Raw genomic sequence first — 24,902 nt, forward strand, 5'->3', positions numbered from 1 at the left:
AAAGTGATGAATTTTATTCATTTATATTCCTTCACCACACACTGTCTGAATACCTACTATAGTTGTTCAATATTTAGTTGGAACAATCAATAGGACTTAGTGCCTGACGGGAGGTGGGTGGGGGAGGTGATGGAGGAGGTGCAGTGACGAGGTGCGGAGTAGCCGACATGAATGACGGCTGGTTCAATTAACAAAGAGACGGGAGGGCACAGAAGGGCGGCAGGCCGGAGGAGGGGAGAATGAGTTCAGTCCCGTGGACAGCATTTTAAACGGGGTGTTGATGAACTTGAATGAGTAAGGGAGAGCCACCAGAAGCAAGGGGAATTAAAACAATGGTATATGAGAAATGCGGCGGGCGGGGGGGGGGGGGGGACAGGGCCCGGTTTGGGAAGAGATGAGGGTAGGCGGTAAGTTTGGCAGTTATCTGCAGATAGGGGAAGTATTAGGAAACGTTGGGGACTGGATTTACACGGCCTGAGAGAGCTGCATTTGGAAGATGGGAGACAGTTACAGAGATTACAGAGACTGTTTGGGGCTCTGGGTAGCTGGGAGCTCCACCCTCCCCCTGCTCCCCCCACCCCATCCCCGCCACCGGCAGGTCCAGCAAGGCTGGATCTTATGCGCTAGGAGCTCCTATTTTGCTGTAGGACCTTCACAATCAGTACCGGGCAGAAAACAATTTCATTGCTTTAGTCAGCCCTTCAAATTCTTGCTTTTTAAAGATCTTATTTATTTTTTTGAGAGAGAGTGAGAGAGAGAGAACGTGAGCAGGGAGAAGGAAAAATCAGACCCCCCCTGCTGAGCCAGAAGCCCATCCCGGGGCTCGATCCCAGGACTCTGAGATCATGACCTGAGCCAAAGGCAGATGACTTAACTGGCTGAGCCAGTTAAGGTCTGATGTCCCAGACCTTCAAATTCTTATAAAACTTCTAATTGTCTGTTCCTTGTCTTCCCATTCCATCCAGGCACTCAGGAGGGCTACAGGTCAGCACAGATGCAAAATCTCACATAGCATATTTGTGGCAAATAGAAAGCCCAGGAATCCAAGGTAAGTAGCTATTCTGAAAATTTCAGAATACCTCTCCTACTTCCATAACAGACAGTACAGCTCAAGAGGACGGACCTTCTGGAGGGACATTTGATCTTGGCCTTGAAAAGAAGGTAGGAATGTTCCAGGGCAAAGGAAGGAAGACATTCCAAGGTGAATGACAGAGCAGAATGGAAGCTAAACTATCACAGTCATCCTCCCCTGGCCTCTTTCAGGAGAATGGGCTTGACTAAAGGAAAAATCAGAAAGTGGAATCCCAGTTTCTTCCAGGTTCTTGTCTTCTTTGACCTGAGTCTCATCCCAGGACTGTTTATTTCCCTCTCTGATTTAGGGGCTTTGCTCTTGGTCAGAGGCTGCAGGATGAAGCCCTGAATTTCTATTCTGGAGCTGTTTCAATTCTAGTCCCTGCAAGATTGGGGGCCTTAGTTTGCTTTCAGTTGCTCTCCCCCTGCCCCCCATCTAAGCCCAGCAAGAACTATGTAAGCTATGCCCCTCAGTTCCCAAAAAAACAGCTCTGGCGTGTTCCCTCACTCCCCCAAGGGAAATATGGAAATTGCCTTTTAAAATTCTCAGCAGACAAGTCATCATGTCACTGACACCCTCCTCCTCCTTAACATCTCCTTGGCTAACATTTATGGAGCACTTTCTATGTGCCAGGCATCTTGTGGGTTTTTTTTTTTTTTTTACATGCATTTCATTTCCATAGCAGCCCTATGAGGAAGGTGTTATAATTAACCACATCTACAGATAAGGAAACTAAAGCTTAGAGTGCTTGAGTAATTTGCTCAAGGTCATGCTACCAAGATGCGAGAGCAGATGCCAGGATCACAGGAGACTGACTCCAGAACCCAGGCTCTTAAAAATCCACGTGACAGCTACACCATCTCATTCTAGAGGGCCCCCGTCCACACTCCGAACACAATAATGAGAAACACATAGTGCTACTGTGTCTCGGGCTTTCTTCTAAGGATTTTATGTGTCTCAGTTCCAGGAACTTCAAAACAACCTTGTGAAGTGAACACTGTTAGGATCTACTTTTTAGAGATAAACAAATGCAGGCTCAGAGAAGTTCAATGACTTGCGTAAGGTCAGAATTTTAACCCCAGGAAGTCTGTCTCGTAACTGTATTGCTATGGCGCCTGCCGAGGAGATAAGCTTGTGGATTTTACATGTATGACTTGCAAGGGGGGGGGGGGATCTTCTCAGGAACAATACACACACAGCGCATACTTGGAACACCTCTCATGGCCACTGACCCTGTACCGGACTCAACAGCCAGAGAACGTCCAGGTGACCGTCCCTGTGCAGTTCTCTTTGTCCCCAAAGTGCACGGAGAGAGTGGAGTCATAAGTGTTTCCTGAACTTAGGGAGGGCTTAATTTTTGAGTGTCAACAATGTGAAACTCAGGAGAAACCTGTTCATACTCTGAACGTCCCGTAGGATATTAAGGTTTTGTTGTGTTTTTTTTTTTAAAGATTTTATTTATTTATTTGACACAGAGAGATCACAAGTAGGCAGAGAGACAGGCAGAGAGAGAGAGAGGAGGAAGCAGGCTTCCTGCTGAGCAGAGAGCCCCATGTGGGGCTTGATCCCAGGACCCTGGCTTTAACCCACTGAGCCACCCAGGTGCCCGGATATTAAGTTTTTTTCTTTTTTTTAAATTAGCATACTTACTCTCAAAGTTGGAAAGGAAAATGTTTCTTGCTTTTTTTTTTTTTTTCTGGCATTTTTTTAATAGTTTGTCTCGGCCTCAGTGAAAGCATGTTGGTAAAAAAAAATTCCTGTCCACTGTAAAAAAATAGAGAATCACTAATGGGTATATAAAGAAAGGGGAAAAAGGAGAGAGGTAAGAAGGATAGACAGAAGGAGGGAGGGCATGAAGACAGGAAAAGTTTTCTTAGATCGCACTACACAGCATGGTAATGAGAGTATAACCTGATCACCTAAAAGAGTCTGGCCTTACAGATGCCCTTCGGTTTGGTGATTATTTTTGCCTTTATAGGAAATACTTTGATTTAAGATTTTCATTATATTGAATCTTCCTTAAGTCTTAGAGTAGTGGGTGTCTGGGTGGCTCAGTGGGTTAATGTCTCTGCCTTCGGCTCAGGTCCTGGGATCGAGTCCCACATTGGGCTCTCTGCTCAACAGGGAGCCTGCTTCCCCCGCTCCCCCCACCACCCCGCCTCCTTCTCTGCCTACTTGTGATCTCTGTCTGTCAAATAAATAAAATCTTAAAAAAAAAAAAAAAGTCTTAGAGTGTATAGCCCCGCAGGATGACATTCAAAATTTACAAACCAGTTGTAAACCAAAGCTCACAACCGGGTTAGCCAGAGCACCAACCAGTCAGAGCAGGTGTTTCCTGATACACAGTGTCCATGGGAATCCACTGGATCTCAGCCCTCAGATGTCACTGATCTAGAATTTTAAAATGAGATCCATGGGAAAGCAATAGAACAACCTTTCATTCTTCTCAGCTCATTTTCCATAGGCTTTAAATAATCTAAAGTCCAGGCAGAAACCAAAGATCGCAGCAAAAATATGATGGAGCTGCTTAGCCTATCTAGAAGGAGGTCTACATAGCAAGGCTCACATGCTCCGCTCATAGGAGAGTTCATACAAGGGTCCCTATGCCAGTGGTTTTGACTTTGAAACCACCTTAATGCTTGCCCTGTTTTCATCTATCTGTAGACCTGGAGCTGCCCATGGAAACTGCAGATAAAAGAATTGGTTCCCGAGACAGTGTACACGAGTAACAGCAAAAGAGACAAAGGGGCTAAAGAGTAGGGGAAAACCCCAACAACCAGACACAGTAACTGCAAAGACACAGGACACTGAGGTTAGCTAGCGCAGGGCCAGATAGCCCTGTACAGCCTAGTCAATGCCCCCAGAGGGCCGAGCATCATCACAATTATGCATACTGATGACTCTGGACCACCATGAAAAGATGACATGTTCTGAGTAGGGAAAAAAACAGAATAGGGTGAATATAATGAACAGAAAAAATTTTGTATACACACATTTAAAATTCTAAAAGGAAAAAAAAAACCCCAAGTAATCCTTAAAAGAATAGCTTGTTATATGTCTCTTGGGGTATGAAATAAATAATGTTACTGTGTTTATACGGATGGTCTTACATGTAAATGCATAAGAATAGATTGTTGCATGGTCTAAAGTAAATAGCATCATCTATGAGATTGTTAACCACTGAGTTTCATAGCAAATTAATAACCATTAGATAAGAAGAAGGAAGGAATTATATTTTCCAGAATTTCAAGGAGACTGGGATAATTCACTTGGCCAGATGGAAATTTCTCCACCTGAAAAGTGGTTGGAGAAGAGGGGGAAGGACCAGGCTGTGCCTTCCCAGGACGGGGCTGCCTAGGTGTGTGAGTTCTATGTTGCAAGCCTGCCCTTTTAGGAAGATAGAAGAAGGAAGGAGGGGAGGCCAACAAGATGACAGAAAGCTGAGAGGTACAAGATCCATCTCTTCTCAAATGTGAATCTCTGATCAATTTGCCAGATTGTGAAAGAAGGCAAGATTTTTTTTCATGCAATAGCTAGCCGGGCACTAAATTAACTTGAGACTTTTGGATTTGGAAGAATGGGAAAAAATCAAGAGGAGATAAGGTCATGAGCTTGTAGGAATTGTTAACGATGACTGATGGGCTCAGAATCTGGGGGTTTGAAGCAATTTACCTAAATCTGTGAGGCTCAGGAAAGCCCAGTAGAAATCTGGGTCTCTCTCTCTCTCTGTCTCTGTCATAGATACGTATGTTTGTATGTGCGTGTGTCTGTTTTTTAATGACCGGGAGTTGTTGAATACCTTTTGAGTGGCAGGTGTTGTGCTAAACGCTTTTATATTTATTTCATTTAATCCTTAAGCCAATTTTTGTGAGGTAGGAATTACTACAGTGAAGACATTGATGCTCAGAGAGGTTAATTCACTTGCCCAAAGTCAGAGTCACACAGCCAAAGAATGGTCATAATAAAACACATTCTTCCTTCCCAGCCCCAAGCAAACTCTACTGCACCGGGAAAAGCTGTTCTTTATTTCCAAACCTATGTTCCCTCCAATAGTCAGGGAATCTGTCTTCTGGTTGTCAAGTTACTAAACCTTGACAACAATGAAGGAGAATTTTAATGTTCCAAGATTTCAATAGATCTGGAGTTTGTGTGGGAAATTGAAGATGCAGGTTTAATGCAGGACAGGGAGGACAGCCGTATCTTGTCGATTTAAGGCATTTGCTGTGTATACATGTTTGGAGTCGTTTGCTTCTGCCACTACCACTGCCAGAGATAAAGAATGAATGATACCGAGTTCACAGGACTGATATCCATCAGCAGCAGTATTTATTTCCAGTCTCAGAGGAATAAATACAAGGATGTGCTGATAATTACACCTTGATACGTGAAAGAGGATAGAAAAACTCTTTCTCAATTTGTCTAGCTCACTATGAATAATAATGCTGTCCGTGTGTTTATGGGAGGCAAAGTATTTAAAGCTCTATTGTTATTTTCACAGAAAAACAACTCTGAGAGAGGCATGTTTTCCGAACTCCCTGGGAATGTGGGGTTTATCTTATAGTACACTGCGGTCTTTCCTTTTCCAACAGGTATCAATTCCTAGTGTTTCAATGCATCAGAGACCCTCTCCCTTCTCTGCGTTATGAGAGAGAATGTCAAACAGCCCTTGTTTCCTGACTTCTGATCTAGCTCTGGTTTTTTTTTTTTTTTTTCTTCCCCTTTACGTGACTCAGACAGGCTCTTGGAGGCCTAGAGATGAAAGGCCCCATTAGAAGTGCAAAATATGACCATTATTACCTCCGTTAATAAGGCTTCTTGCCAATTTTTCAAATGACTAGATTCTGTTGGCTAATTATTACTCCACAGTTCCTGCATTTTCTTTCCATGAAGGAGCCCAATTGCAAGGAAGCTGAAGATAAGTGCTAAAAAGTGTGTGTACTGCCCTCTATGGGACAGAGAGGGGCAGCCGCGGCTGTGGGTGCCCTTCCCCTGGAACTCCTGGGAAACTCCAGGCACAAAGCCACGTGGAAATGTGCATGCATGGTGAGCACGGGCTTTGCAGGATCCTCCACGCAAAAGACCCCTGCAAAGCTATTTGTTTCAAGTTTTCCAGAAATATAAGTTCATATTGCTCTATTAGAGAGTGAGAGAATAAACTCTCCCCAATCCAAGGCAGTCATATTCATATGTATAACAACATATGGACATGTGGGCCCCCCTCATTCATAAGTCAGGGTTCTAACCTGTGAGCACTCTCCAATGTCCTAACAGAGAATGCTGGAACTAGAAATTCACTTGCTGGATGGTTCCAAATCTTCTGCAGAAGGCCAAGAATCAGGACACGAAAAAGACTCCCGAAAGGTCAAAATAGATATCTAAAGAATTATGTGCTGTGTGGCCTACAAACTTGACTCACGCATCAGGCTTCCTAGGTTATTGGAACACATTTTATTGGTTAAGTATCAGAAACCCAATTACAGGGGGGATTTTGAAAGACAGATATTTGAGGGAAGCAAAAAATGGTGATGCTTATCCCAAAACCTAGGAAGAAAAGAGGAAACTTAGGGGATAAACAAAAACAAAAACCGATACAAAGGCCCAAGAAAGCAAAACAGCTTGGATATTGATGGTATAGTGTGGCAATCAGTGTTCATATTAGTGATTCAATTATCAAGTAATGGTTAGATTTTGGTAGGTCTGTTAAGTCACAAACATGAGAAGAACAAAAGATACGACTGTACAATACACAGAAAGAAAAATATAAACAGTCCTTAAAGTACGAAAAGCTATTCAACCTCATTCAGAAAGAAGCAACTATAAATTCAGAGTAAACATACTCTGGTTTCTCTTCAGATCGCATAAATCTTTCCCCTTTTAAATTCAGAGTAAACAAGTTAAAGACAAGCCACTGACTAGGAGAAAATACTTACAAACCAAATATTAGGTTAAAGGTATATCTGCAATATACCAAAAACTCTTAAAACTGGACAGTAAAAGAATATACAACCCAATCAAAAAAGAAGGCAAAAGACCTGAACAGATATGTCACCAAAGAAGATCTACAGATAGCAAATAAGAGAAGATGAGAAGATGCCCAATATCATACGTCATTGGGAAATCACAAATTAAAACAACAACGAGATATTACTATCCACCTATGAGAATGGCTAAAATCCAAAAAAGAGTGACAACACGAAATACTGGCAAGGATAGACAGCAACAGGAACTCCCCTTCAGTGCTGCTGGGAATGCACGATGGCTTGGACACTTTGGAAAACAAGAGTTACACATACTCTTACCATAAAACCCAGGAAACATGCTTCTAGGTATTTATCCACATGAATCGAAAAACTTATGTCTCTGCAAAAGCCTCCCCATGAATGTTTATAGCAGCTTTATTCATAGTTACCCAAAATTGGAAGCAACCAAGATGTCCTTCAGTAGGAACAGATTAAGAAACTGTGGTACATCCAGACCATGGAATATTATTCAGGGCTAAAATGAAATGAGCTATAGAAGCCATGAAAGGACACAGACGACCTTAAAAGATATGGAGGACAAGAAAGAAACCAATCTGAAAAGCCTACATATTGTTTGATTCCAACTAGATGACATTTTAGAAAAGGCAAAACTGTGGAGACAGAAAAAGGATCAGTGTTTAGCAGGGGTTGGGAATGGTGAGGCAGGATGAACAGGCAGAGCATAGGGAATTTTTAGGGAAGAGGAACTATTCTGTATGATGCTGTAATGATGGATATGTGACCTTACGTGTATATCAAACCCCAAACACAAAGAGTGAACTATGACTTAGTTAATAATAACGTAACCATATTCCTACAATCATTCGAACAAATGTGCGACACTAATGTGAGCTGTTAATAACAGGAAAAACTGTGGGCGGCGGGGGGGCCGGGGTAGGGCAAAGATGAGGTAGACAGAAAATCTGTACTTCCTGTTCAAGTTTTCTGTAAACCTGACACTGACCTAAAGAAAATAAATAGGTAAAGTCTCTTAATTTGAAAACAAGGGATGGGCAAAGATTTCCCCCAAAAATGGAAGCATAAAGAAAGCAGAAATGGCAATCCTGACGTCAAAGTGTAATTCAAGCCAAACCATATGAGAAGAGACACAGATAGGCACTTCATAAAAGCCACATTCCACAGCATAAATATTAAAAAACAAAACAAAACAAACAAACAAAAAACAAAAAACAAAAAAAATTAAACGAGTTAGGGGCACCTGAGTGGCTCAATGGGTTAAGCGTCTGCCTTCAGCTCAGGTCATGATCCCAGGGTCCTGAGATCAAGCCCCACATTGGGCTCCCTGATCTGCAGGGTGTCTGCTTCTCCCTTTGCCTGCTGCTCCCCCTACTTGCGCGTATGCGCTCTCTCTCTGATATAAATAAATGAAATCTTAAAAAAAAACTAAAATAAAATAAACAAGTTAATATTCTTTACTCACAGGTTGACAAAACTTCCAAAGAAGGGTTTAGCTGCAGATCAGGCTGCTGAAGTGTGGGGCTAGCAGTCTGCTCATACACTGCTGGCAAGAGAAAGCACCAGACCCCTACTCTGTGAAGGGCAGTGTGATGGGTCTTCCCCAAATTACAAACGTACATGTCCTTTCTTAGACCCCGTGCTTCTCTTCTGGAGATTGAACCCGCAGAGATACTCAAACAGGTACAACATGGAGTAAATACAGAGATTCTAATTGTGGCATTTTTGCGGCATTTTTGATAATAGCATCAGACTGGCTACACTTAGGGGCCTCTCCGTAGGGGACAGCTTAAATAAATAATGCTGCACCCACGCAGTGGAACGGGATGCTGCCGTCCTAGAGAACGAGACAACTCTTTAACATGTTGCTGAAGAGTGATGACCAAGTTGTAAGATCTTAAATAGCAGGATGCAGTCCTATGTCAGAATGTGTCACCCTTTGTGGAAAAAAAAAAAAAAATCTGAGGAGAGAGCTCTACCCCATACCCTGGCAATGGTAGCAGTAGCATCTGTTAGGGATGGGAAGCCTAAGGCTGCGGCCCTGTGGGGAGCAGGACAGGATGATCACTCTCTCCTCTTTTGTTTCTCTTCTGGGGGAGAAAAAAAAAAAGATCTAAAATAATTTTAAAAATAAATAAGCAAGAGAGTCTATAATACATTTTGGGATGTTTCCATTTACTCTTTTTAAACGTTGATCTTTAAAATGTTGGTTAGCTCTAGTTATCTGGACAATTTAATTATGTGGAACACCTCATTTCTTGACGATTCTGGATGAATAAGGCATTACTCTGGTTTGCTGACTTATGCACAATTACAAAGTTAACATTATCATCATAGCACAAAAGAGATGGGAATTTAGAACAAAGGAGGGGGATACTTTTCAACACGACATTAAGGCACACGGAGGATGGATGAAGGGGAGAGAGTCTGTAACTCTCCTGCTGATTGAGAGATGAAGGTCTAATGAACAAAATGTATGAGCCTTATGCTTCCGAGCGTAATAGGCAAGTCTTCTGTTCACAAAACAGCAAAGTGGAGTGCTGCCTTTGTAAGAAATGCTTTGTTAGGCACTAGCACTGACAGGGAGAACAGTGTTCAATGCTCACGAGGTGCTTTGAGGGATTGTGAAGAAAACAGGGGCATAACTTCTGCCCTGCCCTAGGAGAAGCCTGGCACTGGAGACAGGATCCAGCCAAGGACTCGGGAATGGTAGGCGTGCCCTCCATATAAGAACACAAGTGCCAAGCAACTTCCTTGAAAGAATAGAGCAGAAGTTGACCATCAGGCTGATAGGAATTGCAGAAATATGCCTCTACATGTTTTAAAAATCTGGATGTGTCATATGGAAATTCAGATTTTTTAAAGCTTTTTTGGAAAAATTGGAAAATCTAACAATGCACGGTCTGCTTTTCCTGCATATTAGCACTGACTAGAGTTGAGCAGGGACCGTCTGCCTTTATGTGGCACACAAGCATCACCATTAACTGTAGTCCCCAGCTCTCCCTCTTCCCCTACACCAGGACCTTCCCTGTCAATGACTTGCTGGTATCTGTAGGTATCATGGGTTGCAAGTCCTGAACCAGACACAGGAAGGTTTAGTTAGGAAATGTGTTTTGGAAATAGAAGATTCTTGAAGAGATTCTGAAAGGCAAGGTAGAGTGGCCTGGTGGATCAGGTGTGAGTCATTTTAGAGGAAAGTTTTCTAGAAGACCAAAGTATTTCTTCTTGAAAGAAAATTGGACCAGTCACAAGGTGCCTCTGCTTTGGAGAAATCCAGATAATGGTGAGTGAGCAAGGTCTTAGCTCCCACCCTGTGCCAGGCTTTCTGTAGGGGCATATCAGTGAATAAGACAAATGGAGCTTACAACCCACTAAAGGAGGTGGCCAGTTAACATGAAAATGAACTCTTACATGTAGATGTACACAACATAACTAGTACCATGAAAGGAATGGACAGAGTATTGTCCTAGGGAATTTTAGCAAAGGTGGGCAGGAAAGAGGATGTGGAAGCTGAGACCCGAATGATGAAAAGGGTCAGTTAAGTGAGGAATGTGATCAAGAAGTTGTCAGGCAGAGGAAAGAGCATGGGCAAAGGCCCTGTGGTGGGAGAAGGGGAATATTCCTGAGATTGGAAGGACCAGGGCATCTAGAGCCTAGTGAAGAAAGTGGTATGGGATGATGTTAGAGAAGGAAGCAGTCAGACCCCAGCCGGAAGAGTAAAACACGAGAGCCATATTCTACCCTGAGAAGAAGCTGTGGAGGGATTTTAACCATAGGAAGGTCCTGACTCAATTTATAGGCCAAAGGAGCTTATGAGAAGAATGTAGAAAAGATAAGGCAGGGTTCATAAAGGCATTTGGTGTTGACCTGCTTACCCTTTCGGCTGCCCACAACCCCATCTGAACCCTGGGCGGCAGCTCCCCTGGCTCGACCACTGTCTACATCACTCTCTCCTTGGTGTTTCTTTCATCTCTACCCTTGGTGCTCCTGTTTTAAAGCTTCCCCTATAGCAGAATATCAAGGGAGAGTTGGCTTCCCTTGCCTTCTCTTCCTTTCCCTGCACACTTACACAACAATACTGTCAGGGTGCACGCACGCGTGCATGCGCGCGCGCACACACACACACACACACACACACTCACACACACACACACAGTGATCTCAGACAGCCCTGTGCTCAGGCATGGCAGGGCAGGCGGAAAGAAGCAGGTGGGAGAGTTTTGCTTGGCTAGAGCAGAGCGTGCTAACCTGAGCTTAGGAGGAAGGATGGTAGTTAGGTACAGCAGGGCTAATTGGTAGTGGGCTTTGAAGCCCAAGACAGGAGGAGTTTTAATATGATTTGGGAGGCAGCTGGGAGTCTTTATGGGTGTGTGAAGAGCAGAGCAGTATGATCTAAGCGACACTGGAGGAAGGTGATTCTAGATGATGTGTGTCCAGTAGAAGAGAGGGGACCCCCACAGGCTGGACGAAGGGGAGCTGATTAGGAGGCAGGAGTCCATGTGCTCAGTGATTATGGTTTGGACCAAAGCTGTGGGACAGAGAAAGCAGACAGAGGAAAAAATAGCAGGATTTTGTGTTGAACTACAGTGCCTGTGTGTGTATTTTGGGGGTGGGAGGCGTGGCAACAGAGACAAGGTGACTCAGAAGCTGGGAACTTGCTTGACAATGACATGAGTTCTTGAAAAGGATTTGGTAGGACAGCCAAGAGAAATGTTTAATAGAACACTCAAGTGTCACTCCTGTGGGTAATTGTCCCTTCCTCCATCCCCACGCCTTGGATAGTTAATTACTGTCTCTCAGGTGTGTGTCCCTCTCTCGGCTTGCCCCGTGAGGCTGAGTTGTAATATGTCGGTGTCTGTCCAGGCCTGCCGCTAATCTGTGAGCCCCCAAAGACAGAGGCCCTATTTTACTCCCTTCCTATTCGCAGGGCTGAGTTAGCACAGGGCCTGGTCATTAGTAAGTACTCAATGTGTTTCGGTGAATGAGCAGATGAATGAATGGAAACTTTCCAGAGGCATGCCACTGAACCCCAGCCACCGTACATGACCATAAAACTTACAAATTGTGTGGCAGCTGCAGCATCCCTGGAGCAGTTGTGGAGATCGGGTTACAGCTGGGAGTCTCACAAAGCCCCAGCCTTTCCAGCAGCTGACAGGTGGTCCTGGAAGTGGGGCTTGAGCTGGCAGACGGGAGGCCAGGCCGGAGGAGTTGGGACAGTGCTGGGGGAATTGGAGATCAAATTGCAGGGTTGTTTAAACACCTTAGGGTTACAAATGGGCCTTCACCCTTAAAATCCCATCTGCAAACACACAGCCTTAAACTGTCTAAATAGCCCTCTTAATGTTGTTAAATCCAGAGGCTGGTGGAGGCCATTGGAAAGGCTGTGTGTGCTCTCCAGTTGCTTTCGCCGAAATTATGTTGGTGTTACAATGAAATGTGAAACCTGGAAAAGATGTAAAAATGAGCCTTTCCCACCACACACTATGCTACCAACCTGTGCCAACCAAGTTTATTAAACTTTCTTGATAACTGCCTTTTATTCCACTTTTACTATGTGCCACACATTGGTTTTATGTCCATTATACCATGAATAGTCACAACAAGTATATGGGTGCTCTTGCTCCCAGCTTATGTATTTGGTGAGAGCTTTTTGCTGATAATGTGAGGGGAGGAATAACCTTGGGAGACAACTTAGTTCAAGCTCCCAGGTTTGAGGTCCAGAAAGCTGATGCTCACAAAGGGGTAGCAACTTGCTAATGGTTCCACAACTGGACAGTTGATGTGCTGGGGCTTGAAACCGAGATTCCAGTCTTTTCTGTGGGAGTATTTCCTCTCCAGAGACATAGCAGAGTTAAACACCCAGATACAAATGCTGTCTTGGCCGTGATGTTCAGTGTAGCAATGTTTTTGTTCCTTGTTTCTCATTCAAGTCCAGGCAGGTCAAGGAACTGTCTTGAATGAGCAGAGGGGGAGTCTCTTGGAAGCCTGTTCCTGTTTGGAAACCCTTGGTCAGTTAGGACCAAGATCAGAACCATCTGCCTGTTCTGGATTCTGTCTGAGAGCTGAGGGAATTGGGTCTTTTATTTGTGTTCATTTGGATGGTTAATTATGTAGATATATGTCTATTTAGGGCACTAAGCATTTAAATCAGATCTAATGGTCATATTGGTTTGCTTCCCATACTGCCCAGTGAGGAGCAGATCATTGCCGGTAACTTTTGCACAAGGAGAATTACAAATCGTTCATGCAAACATGGCACCCTCTTTATTTTGAATATTTTGCTTTTTTTTTTTTTTAAAGGACAGGCCCTTGGTACACAGCTCCTGTGTATTTCATTCCAGACTATGTACTGAGTTTATCTTATGGAGTAAAATACACTTGATGTGCTCTATGCTCCCAGCTTTCACCTTCCCTGCCTGATTCTAGGAGCTGCCATGCCAACCCTTCCAGCCAACGCTGGGAGCTGGGGCCTGGCAGCCTGGGAACCGGAAGTTGTATGATGCACAAAGCCCTGTCAGTGACCTCGACCAGTCTTCCACATTGTTTCTGGAACTTTATACAAGGCAGAATCTCCACCCCCACCTTGGACTGTTCGGCAGCTAACTAGACAACTTCATCATCTCATTGATGGTGACCCAAATATGGGTTCCTCATTTTTATTTCCTGGGGGTCAACAGCCATAGATTCTGTGGGAATCCAACAAGAAAAGAGGGCAAGTCAGAGTGGAATTTTCCCAGCTTCTCTTTTCCTTCCAAGTGTGGATTCCCTAGGTGGGGTCTGCCTGGCCAGCCTGCTGGAATTTGGACCTGAGCGAAAGAGGAAATCTTGTGCTAGATGGACCGCACCGATATTTTAGGGAGAGGTGCTGCATGCGAACCACAAAGCCCTAGTATAAGGGGCTGACGAAAGCTTCACATCCTTTCAGGCCGCTCTGGAACAGTTCTTCCCCAGCCTTCTGTTCATAGCCTCTCCCTTTACCCTCGGGCAAGTACTTCCTGGCGTGGAATGTACTGTGTTATTCTATAAACAGGTCAGAGCTTCTTTCCATTCTGGGCATAAATTTTCACGGTTAAAAAAATAGATCCCCAAAGTACACTGGAATAGACTTTCTGGAGGACACTTTGGCAACACATATCAAAAGGCCAAAAGGCAGTTACTTTTTGGAGGATTCATCCTGAAGAAACAGTCAGACTCAAACGAGTGTTGTTTAGGTGAAAGTGATTGGATTCTGGAGTTTCTGCTGAGTGGGGTCAGGCAACATCTTGCCCGCCATATGCATTTGCTTCCACTGGTTGAAGAGGCTGAGCATAGGCTAAGTGAGGAACTGAAGGGCTCTTGATGATAAAATAACTGAAACTCTCTCTCTCTTTTTTTTTTTTCTTTTTGAGACTAAGCATTTTCAGGCAGGTCTGGTGATGTGGTCCCAGTGGAAACCGGGTGGGGAGAGTGCTAAGATGAATCTTATCACAAAGGAGGAAGCAAGCTAGGCTTAACAGCAGGACCTCATCATTAGAAGGAACCAGTAATTCAGAACACGTGTTAGCTGATACCAGCACTTGAACCAATCCATCTGCTGGTGATTGATCATTCTTGTTTGCCTGGGACTGAGGAGTTTCCTGGGACCTGGGACTTCCAATGCTGACATCAGAAAAGTCACAGCGAAGTAGAAGAGGTTGCTCTTCTACCTCTACTCATGAGATGTGGTTGGCACTCAGAGGAAGAAGCTCTGTGAGAAGGATAGTGTAACTCAACACCAACACACTGGGCTCGGAGCAGCCTCCCTGCAGGACCCTTGAACTCGCTGAGCATGGCAAATATGTGTTTTCCTTCTCACTTCACACTTCTCACTTTATTGCTCATACCAGCAATGAAGATCATCAGTTTTGAAGTACAGTAATGGTCTTTTGGTTGTACCAACATTTGTAATAGCAGACCTTCAGAACATGGTGATGAGTTGGTATGACGAGAAATGCCAAGTTCCAGCCTAAAGTGCACTCCTGTGCGACTGTCCATGTGGGGGCATCATGTTGGCCTTGCTGGGCCTGGAAGCCAGCAACGCCAGGAACGAGCCACTAACACATGTAAGTACCCTTTACTTGGGGTAAGGGGCTCTTGGAAATATTTAGGGAAGAAGACTCTAAAAATGATGGGAGTTGGAGCCTTCGAGTTATTAAATTAAAATTTATGTTACAGGGACTACGTTTGTGCTCACTGGTTAGCAAAGCCTGAGACAGTCAGGCAGGTCACATTTATGAATAAAAAATTAAAATAGACTATCTGATAAGAGGAAATTGATTAAATTATACTATTCATAGTCATTTGGAATATCTATATATTCCATATATATACAAACACACACACGCGCACGCACACACACACACACACACACATATTAGAGAGACATGCAAGGAGAGAAACCAGCATGTAAAATATGGCCCTACTTTAATATAGGATGTCTACATTTTTTATTTAGATATGCATGTATGGGCAACCGAAAGAGTCTAGAAGATTAACCATTAAATGTACTCTGAATAGGGGGGTTTGGGGTCATTTACATTCTTTATTTCTACTGGCATCTATTGGTATCTCGTAATTTTATAATTTTTCAAAAAGAGCATGCAAAACGTATGCTACACACACACACACACACACACACACACACACTCTCTCTCTCTCTCTCTCTCTCTCTCTTACTGAAACTACCCGCACATTCTACAGAGTTGTGGTTTTCCAAACCCTTCGTAAACCAGGCATCCTGCTACAGTTGAAGGCGTGTTTTATACCAAGCACTGACACCCTGCCTATTATATTCATAAAGAACAAATCACCCTCAGGCCTGAGTTAGGAACTACTTGCACTTGGAGGCCCCAGGGGTAAAAAGCAACTCTCTGGGTGCTCCTGACCCTCGAGGTTCAGGAACTGGGGGAGAAGGAAATTAGAATTCTCACATTTTGCTAGCAAAGGTGTCGTTAGTGTCCACACTCGCATGAGTAACAGGCCTGGTGGGCTGCCTGAGCTGGGAGGCTGCTTCAGATTGGGGCCTGGCAAAAGCTCTGGCAGAGCACAAGCTGTGGCAGGGCTCTCTGCAGGCTTTTCGTGGACCGGAGCTTCCCTGTCTGTCAGCCCAGAACCTAGCAAGAAACAGAGGTGGGGGGAGGTCCCCCAAGATGCGTGTGTTGCCCTCATTAAGCAAGGTCGGGCACCATGGGAGCCGCAGGCATTTTACTGTGCTCTGGAGCTCAGCATTTTGTGAGACCCTTGACGCAATGCGGATGCAGTGGCATTTGTGAGGCTCGATATGCCACCCCTCCCTGCTCCTAGCCCGCAGAAGTAACCACAGGGAGCAGCAAAGTAGCTGTTCTGGTACGGGGCTCGGGGCGGGCGCCCCGTATTAGAATGCCGTGCGCTGCTAGCTGATGGCCCAGACAGTGGCAATGAGAGGACACAGAAGCTCCTGCGCTTGCCGTCTGCAACATGCCTTCACTGTTGATGAGCAGAATTCAGAGAGCTTCAGAATTGCATACTTAACAAAAGCTCATTCAAACCTCTTTGGTCTGGATAATGGGCTGGAAATCAAGCTCTTGCTGAGAGTTTCTGGTTCAATCAAGTCAGAAAATAACTTGAATCTCAATTTTTTTATAATGCACACAGTTTTATAATACGATTGAAGGGGTACTTCGGCCTTGAGTTTTTACCAGTGAACCCACATGTCTGCATTCCTCACCTAGCCTCCAAAAATGCACAGGGGTCTGTTCTAGAAGATTTCATTGTACCCATGCTGTCAAGAAAGGAGCACTTGGTTAAGGAACTGGGTCTGTCAGAGGGTTTCAAAAGAGTTAGGCTGCCTTCACCTTGTAGAAACAGAGAGCATTTTTAAGTTGTGCCATTGGATTCTTTAAAGTCTGATCCTGTTTGTAGAAGCTACAAACGGGACACTGTAACTCCTGAAAGCAAAACCCTGCTCAAAAAAAAAAGGGGGGGGGGGAGGGAGGAGGGAGAGTATAGTTGACCACATGAATAATAGCACCTCTTGTAACTTTAGGTCACTTTTCTATCTATCAAAAGTACTAAATTATGTGAAAGGCATCTACTCTGTGTAAAGGAAGGGGAGAGGGATACGAAACAGAAGACAAGGTTATGCTTGAAGTCATGGAGATTTCTGGAAATATCCGTAAATGGAATTATGCTCTTCAGAAGTTTGGACCTCACTCAGTAAAACCCTGTCTCTGGAAATTTCTTAGATACCTGGGGAGGCCCTGCAGCTCAGGAGTTGGAGTCAGGAGTTCAGAAGTCCTAGACATTTCAATCTCAGCATCTCCCATCTTTTCTGTTCAGATGTCTGAAGCACCTTTAATGGGAACCTCAGTTCCTCGTGCATCCAAAAACTAACATTGCATCTCGTCGTTAAGCTCTCTAAATGTCCACTAACTGCATGCACACTTACTTGGGCCAAAACTGTCTACCTCCTATTGCTCTCTCTCTTTTTCTATTTTAAAAATCAGTATTGAGGTCTTCTCTTGCCTAAGGTCAAATTCTTCAAGGCTTAAGCACATTAGAACAGGCAGAAATCCTAGCCCTGAGCTAGTCGGACCTCTCCTTTCCACAGGTGAGGAAGCTGAGATCCGAGTAGTTCAGAGACTTATCTACAGTCACAGAATGATTTTTTGCAAAATAAAGAACGGTATGGATTATGTAGAGCGACAGGCCTCTGAGGTTACAGAGATGGCAAATGCATCCCCAGTCCATCCTTTGCCCTGTGGCCCAAGGCATAATCATGGAACCATAGATTCCACGTCATCGGTAAGATGGGGGTAATAACATATATTAATGGTTGTTATGTGGACTAAATGAGAGTTAAATGAATATCTACTGCAGGATAGACTATCCATAAATGTCAATTTCATTTCTCAAAAAGACAAGACACCAGAAGATGTCAAATATTTAGGGGTTTTTAAGATGACCAGATTCCTCAAATTTATTTCAGGCCACATGTAAACAAGGTAGGACTTCTATTATTAACTGATTTCTGTAATGCAAATCATTTTCTAAAACCCCGTATCTCCATAGGAACTCCCTGAGACAAAAACATTTCCACCAATGGCAGAACCTCATATCCCTGTGCTTCCCTTTTGGAGCCTCCAAAGTTCTTCCCCCCTCCCCCACATTGTGAGGGCGTAGGGACCTTCTTGACATTGGCCTGTATTATTCAGGGTGTAGCTCAAGATCCAGAGAATGGGCCTCCTGGTAAGATTTACTTAGTAATCATAGAAAATCAGACTGAGCACTTGGTGTAGAATCAGGAAAATTACGAGATGAATGGACTTTTGTGAATATGAAACATAGCCTGCTCTTCAAAGTGAGAAGGAAGAAAAGAAAGATAGAGGCAATTATCGCCCTGTAAACATCAGTTCCAGCTGTAATAATTGCGTGCATGCATGCTTGTGTGTGTCTGTGTGTGTGTGTCTGTGTGTGCGCCCGCGTAGCGCATGTGTGGTTAAGTAGCAGGAAAGTGATGATATCAGGAACAATAAGTGTCTTGGGCTTCAAAGAAACAAATCATACCAGCACAATAGCTTTTTTTGACAGAGTTATGAATAGACAAAGGGGAAATGCAAGAGATGTAATCTATCTTATGTTGGTAAAGATTTGATATGTCTCAGGAAATTTTATTTACAAAATTAGCTACAAGATCACAAGGAAAGGTTATTGATAAATGGCAAAGTATCTGGTTGTAAGAAGGTACAAAGATGGCTATTAGGGATGGCCTTATTTAACACTTTCACCATTAATTTGGAAGAGGGAGTGAATCTCTCTGTGTGTTCATCAAAATTTAAGCTTATACTAAATCAGGGCAGGGTGCGAACACTGATCAGCCAGAGACTGACACAGAGAGGTCCCCAAAAAAGGGAAATTGGACAGAAGCAAGAGCCAACTGAGAAAAGCCACACTTCTAGGTCTATTTTGATTTACCTTTCTTATAGCGCGTAGAATGAGAATCTCGTAGGCATGTGCAACTAGACATATGTAGAGGGGATGGGCAATAGAAAGGAATCTGTTCACCATCATCACTCATGATGACCTGCATCTGTTGGGGCGTCACTGAGTGCCACTTCTGCATGTGGACTTGTGTTCTGTGAGCAGGTACTCAGAGGAGGCTCAGGGATATTAAGAATCCCATGACAGGAGAGGAACTTAACATTTTGCATAATCTAAACATTACTCACCAAGTATAATTTGACATAGATTTGATTCCCTTGACTTCTAGGAAATCTGTAGATTCATATTTAATCCATAGGTCAGTGGCCCACTTTGAGTTAAGTTTTGTAATAAGTATGAAGTATGGGTCAAGGTAAAAAAATTTTTTATGGGGATCCAGCACCATTTCTTGAAAAGATTATCATTTCTCTTGAATTGTCTTTGTACCTTTGTCAAAATCAGTTCTCACCTATGTGTAAGTCTACTTGTAGAATCTTTCTTCTGTTCCACTGATGTAAGTTTTCATCCTTTTGCCAACAACTCACTGTCTTGATTAATATAGACTTTATAGTAATTCTTGAACTGTAAGTCCTGCAACCTCGTTCTTTTTCAAAATTGTTTTGGCTCTTCTAGTTGCTTTCTTCTTTCATATAAATATTATAAACAACTTAACAGTATCAGTAAAACATCCTCCTTGTATTTTCACTGAAATTTCCTTGATTCCCTTGATCAGTGTGGGGAGAACTATCATATCAGCAGTATTGAGTCAACATAAACACAGTATATCTCTCCTTTTCTTTAGGTTTTTTTGATTTCTCTCATCAGGAGTTTTTTATGGATCTTGCATTTGGTGCTAATTGTAAATCATATTGTTCTTTTTTAATTTCACATTCTAATTTTTATTATTTATATATATAAATACAATTGATTTTTTACCTTTGACCATGTATCTCGTGGCCTTGTCGAGCTGACCTATTCTAGGACCTCTTTGTAGTTTCTTTGAAATTTCATAATAGGCAATCATATCATCTGTGAGAGAGAATTTTCTCTCTTCTTTTTCAATCTGTATGTCTTTTATTTCTTTTTATTACCTTATTGCCCTGACTAGGACTTCTAGTCAATATTGAATAAAAGTGGTAAGAGAAGAAATTCCTGCCTGCTCTCTGACACAGGAGGAGAGAAATCAGTCTCCATAGATGATATTAGCTCTAGGCTCCCAGTAAATGCCTTTTATCTTAAGGGAGTTCCCCTTTCTTCCTAGATTCCTGGGAGGTTTTATTATTTTTTTTTTAATTTGACAGACAGAAATAACAAGTAGACAGAGAGGCAGGTGGAGACAGGGCAGTGGGGAAGCAGGCTCCCCACTGAGCAGAGAGCCTGATGTGGGGTTCCATCCCAGGGCTCTGGGATCATGACCCAAGCCAAAGGCATAGGCTTTAACCCATTGAGCCATCCAGACTCCCCTCTTGGGAGGTTTTAATCATGGATGGTTGTTGGATTTTTACCAAGAAAATTTTGCATTCATTTTGAGAATCAAACTCTGGTTTTTTGCTCCAGATACTCTGTTATCTTTTAGAGAAGCTAAAAGTGAAAATGGGAATTTATACCATACCCCAGTTCTTAATTTTGTATAAATCTAAGTTTTTGTCTGATATCACATTACTTCTGCCTGAAGACCTTTTGAAAACATTTCCTTCAGGACACATATGATGTCAATAAATATTATGTTTTTATTTGTCTGATTAATTCTTTATTCCTCCTTCATTTTTCGAAGGTATTTTTTCCAGGGGTAGAATTCTGAATTTGAAAGTTTCTTTTTTTCCTTTTGCTGCTATTGTCACTTCATTGTCTTTTGGATTGTATAGCTTCTGACGCGAAGTCTATTGTAACTGTGATCTTTGTCTATCTGCACTGTATTTTTTTTCTCTAGCTGCCTTTAAGATTTCTTCCCTGCTCCCTTGGTTTTGAGCACTTTGAGTATGATACTGGTAAAGAACATGTGCATGTGTATATGTGTTTAGTATTTACCTTGCTGAGTGTTCTCAGAGTTTCTTAAATTTGCAATTTGATACTTGTCATTAATTTTGGGAAATTTTCAGCCACTATTTCTTCTCTCTTTTTCTGGAATTCTTTTTCTGAAATTAGCTATGCTTGACTGTTTATTGTCCCACAGTTCTTAGATGCTCTCTTCTATTTGTTTACTTAGCATTAGTTTTACTCTTTGTTTTAGTTTTTGTAAATTATGTTGACATATCTTCATGTTCACTGATTCTTCCTTCAGCTGTGTTGAGTCTACTGATGAGGCTCTTCAAGACAATATCGAAGGCTCTGTTACTGTACTTTTTTTACTTAAGTATTTTTATGTGACTTCTGCTTATAGTTTTCCTTTCTTAGCTGAAATTACCCATCTTATCTTGCATATTGTCCTCCTTTCCTATTAGAGTCTTTAGCATTTTAATCACAGATATACTGAATTCCTTGTCTGAGAGTTCCCACATTTGATTCCTGTCTGAGTTTGGTTCTGTTGTTTTACATGTCTGTTTGTATTGTTTTCCTTAATTTTGTTTTTTACCTGCTTCATAACTTTCTGTTGCAAGCTGAACATCCTGTATAGAACAGTAGAGACTGAGAAAAGTAGTTTTATGCTGAAAATGGGCATAGTTTTCTTATGCTAGTCCTTTACTCTGCAGTTTTAAATGAATCCAGTAAGGATGTGAGCTGTGTTTAGGGTTTGTTGTTGCTATAGCTACCCGCAATGCACCACATACTTCAAATACCTCTAGTGACAACTTGCATTGAAGGATGGGGGCTGGTTCATCATGGGGTCTTTCCTCAGTGGCTGTCTTACCCTTAGCATTAAGTCATCCATTTTTGCTGCACTTCAGAGACAGTCTCTTTCCACACTATTGCACTTCTCCCTGCAGAAGCCTACTGTTACTTGACATGTGTTAGCTTGATGATATTGACGGGTTTCTAATGTTCAGATAATACATCAGACTCACACAGTCACTCTGTCCTTGGGTCTCATGGCCTTTCACTGCTTTCTCAGTATTCCTGCCTCTTCCCTGAAGTGGGTTTTCACCAGTTCCTGAGAGTGACCATGTTTGTTGTCCTTCTTCCCAAAATATAAGGTCTATGTTCCATAGAGGAAGTAGGGGAAGGATCCGGGAGAATGGAATCCTCCCTTTCCCATAGCTCTTCCACTCACCTCCTACAAGCATGCACTTCAAGGGATGCTTTCTCAAGACCTTCACCAATATTAATTTTTTAGCACATGGGGAGATTAATAGAAAAGAGCTTATAAGAGGGCAAAAATCTAAAGCCCCTGGCAATCCTGTTTTCTGTATATTACTCACCTGTACTTAGACTTTGCTGACCTATACTCAGTCTTCAATGACTTACTAACAATTTCAGCGAAGTTCTTCTTACTAGGTATATGTATCCCAGGTAAGAAAATGTTCTCACCTCCTCTGTCGTTATAAGCACGTGTCATTCCTTCCCTCTCTGATAGGGGAAAGAGAGATATGGATTTGCTATTTGTCTCTTTTTCTGTGTATGTTGTTGCTGTGTTTGCTGCTGTTACTGCTTTTGTAAGGATGAGCATGATACTCTTTCCAGCTTTCTGCATCCCCAGATGGAACAGAAAGTATCTATTTGCTTTTCATGATACAACTAGAAATCTTCCCTTATTTAAGACAAGATCCTGTTCTGTCCACCCATGCCTCTACCCTTCCTTGCAGAGGTATCTTTAGGAATTTGAAATTGAAGATCCCAATGGAGAACTGAAAAATACACTCCCTCTGTAGGTAAAATAATATGCACCTCCCATATATTTTTTCTACTCCTGTATTTATTTGAATTCTTTGATATTTGCTATAGAGTCCATTTTGGTTTTTTTTTTTTTCATTATTTTTGCTATCAAGTCAATAAAATCTTCAGAAATTCTCTTGTGTTGAGAGAGCATGTGAATTACGTTATTACAGATTTATTTACCCTTGATAACACTTCACAGAAGCTTTTCTAAACTACATTTCCCATTTCCTATTTCCTAAGTATAAAGCCAACGGGCTATTCCATTATTTCAAAAACAAAACAAAACAAAAAAACAAAAGAAATCATTCAATTAGTAGTATGTCAGATGAAAGGGATGCTTTGAATTGTGGCATCATTCTGAACATATGAAAAGCAAAGTCCGCACTTGTCAAAACTATGGAATGAGGGATGAATATTCTATACATTTCTGATTAATCAAAATCCATGCAAAAATATCAGTCAGATCAGAAGAGTCAGAATTGATTAAACCACATTTAGCTTATCTGTATTGTCCTGGTATCACACAGATTAGAATAGAAGCCAGTGTGATAGTGTGAGAACAAAAGACTTGTCAACCTGACACTATTTTAAACACAGAAACAAATGGAATCTTGCAAACCAATTCTGATTAACTAAACCTGACTCTACCTTGAAAAACATAATGATATTTTTATGATTTTAATATGGTTATCAGCACATCCCTTCTATTCTAAGATATCTAGACACATAATCTGCAGGTATTGGGAAATAACATCTTCAATTTGAGTATAACATGGTCTGCAGTATGCCAGCTACATACTGGAAACTACAGGGCAAACATGTCTCTGGTGTGATTAAAAGCTCACTTGAAAGGACCTCTTTGCATGTGGAACTTTTCTGGGCATAGGATAGAGAGCTTCTTTGTCCTCACAGAGCTTCAGAGGATATGTGGGGAAAAAAGCATGTGCAAACTGGAGAATCAGATATGCGAGGTAAGGAAAGTATTAACATTTTATGCTCAGCTGATACCTCATATCTCAGACCCCTACTCCTTGGCTTCTTCCCCCAAATACAATGTGTTCAGATAGAAAGGGGTAGAACAAAGCCCTCCTTCTCCATTCCCTCACATTGCTATTGGGCTGGGCAGGCTGAAGACTTTGGAATAGCTGGGTGGCCAGGGCTGGTGTCGGAGGTTGCAGAGGTTCCCCTTAATAGAGGGGGTGGCTGCTGGGGACAATTTTCCTTGCCTGGCCTCAGCTGACCTTGTAGTGGCCAGATGTCACCCTGGGTCCTCTGCATGCCTAGAATGTATTTTGCAAACAACTTATTTGTCATGCCTTTTACTGTCATATTTCCACTTGAATATTAAACCTCATGCTCTCTGAAAAGCAGAAAAGATCGGTGAACAGACATGAGCTTGCTCCTTAAGCTTTTTGTCTCCCTCCTCTCTTTCCTGAAATTCAGTCCCTTTGGATCCCTACAGCCCATTTCTTGGATTTGGCAGCCTCCCTCCCTCCAGCGATACACATCAGCATTTCTTATAGAAGTACCTGCTGGGCCTCCCACCCTGGTTGGCAAAGCACCGGTGAGGTGGGGGAACTCTTTCAATAGGGCTGTGGGCCTTTAAAGCAAAACAAAACAGCCCTCCATCTTTGCCAAAAGCCAAAAATGGTTTCAATAAAGGCACTTTTTTCTTTTGTTTTTAAGAAGAGAAAAGCTTTATGTGTGTGTGGGGGGGCAGCATAAATTTTAAAATCCACAATTCATTCCATTCAAAACCAATTAGCCATCAGAGCACCAATGGACTTTTTCTGGACTCTCCCAACATCAATACCACAAAAGCTCTTCCAAAATGACTCAAGTTGAAATATTCTCACCTGACATCCTCTTTTTTTTTTTTTTTTTTTTTGGTAAGCCAACCCTTCCCCTTTCTTGGTTTACTTTTTCTTAAAATCCACAAACTTTATTCACCAGCAAGCAATGGAAAGAAGCGTGACTTAACAACATTTACAAAGGCAAGGCCACGCTTCTCATTTAAAACTCATTGATCTTTCATGGAAATGCTC

General features: G+C 42.5%; 1 long non-coding RNA gene across 1 annotated transcript in view; it reads left to right on the plus strand.

Moving 5' to 3' along the window:
• Positions 1-258: 258 nt before the first annotated feature.
• The window catches only part of LOC131831387 (uncharacterized), a 32,519-nt gene continuing 7,875 nt past the window's right edge, over positions 259-24,902 (plus strand). Inside the window, exons 1-2 of the long non-coding RNA XR_009353631.1 lie at positions 259-335; positions 966-1,048. This is a non-coding gene — a long non-coding RNA (uncharacterized LOC131831387). The remainder of the gene's footprint in view (positions 336-965; positions 1,049-24,902) is intronic.

The sequence above is a fragment of the Mustela lutreola genome, chromosome 5 (assembly GCF_030435805.1).
Source record: "Mustela lutreola isolate mMusLut2 chromosome 5, mMusLut2.pri, whole genome shotgun sequence".
NCBI lineage: Eukaryota > Metazoa > Chordata > Mammalia > Carnivora > Mustelidae > Mustela > Mustela lutreola.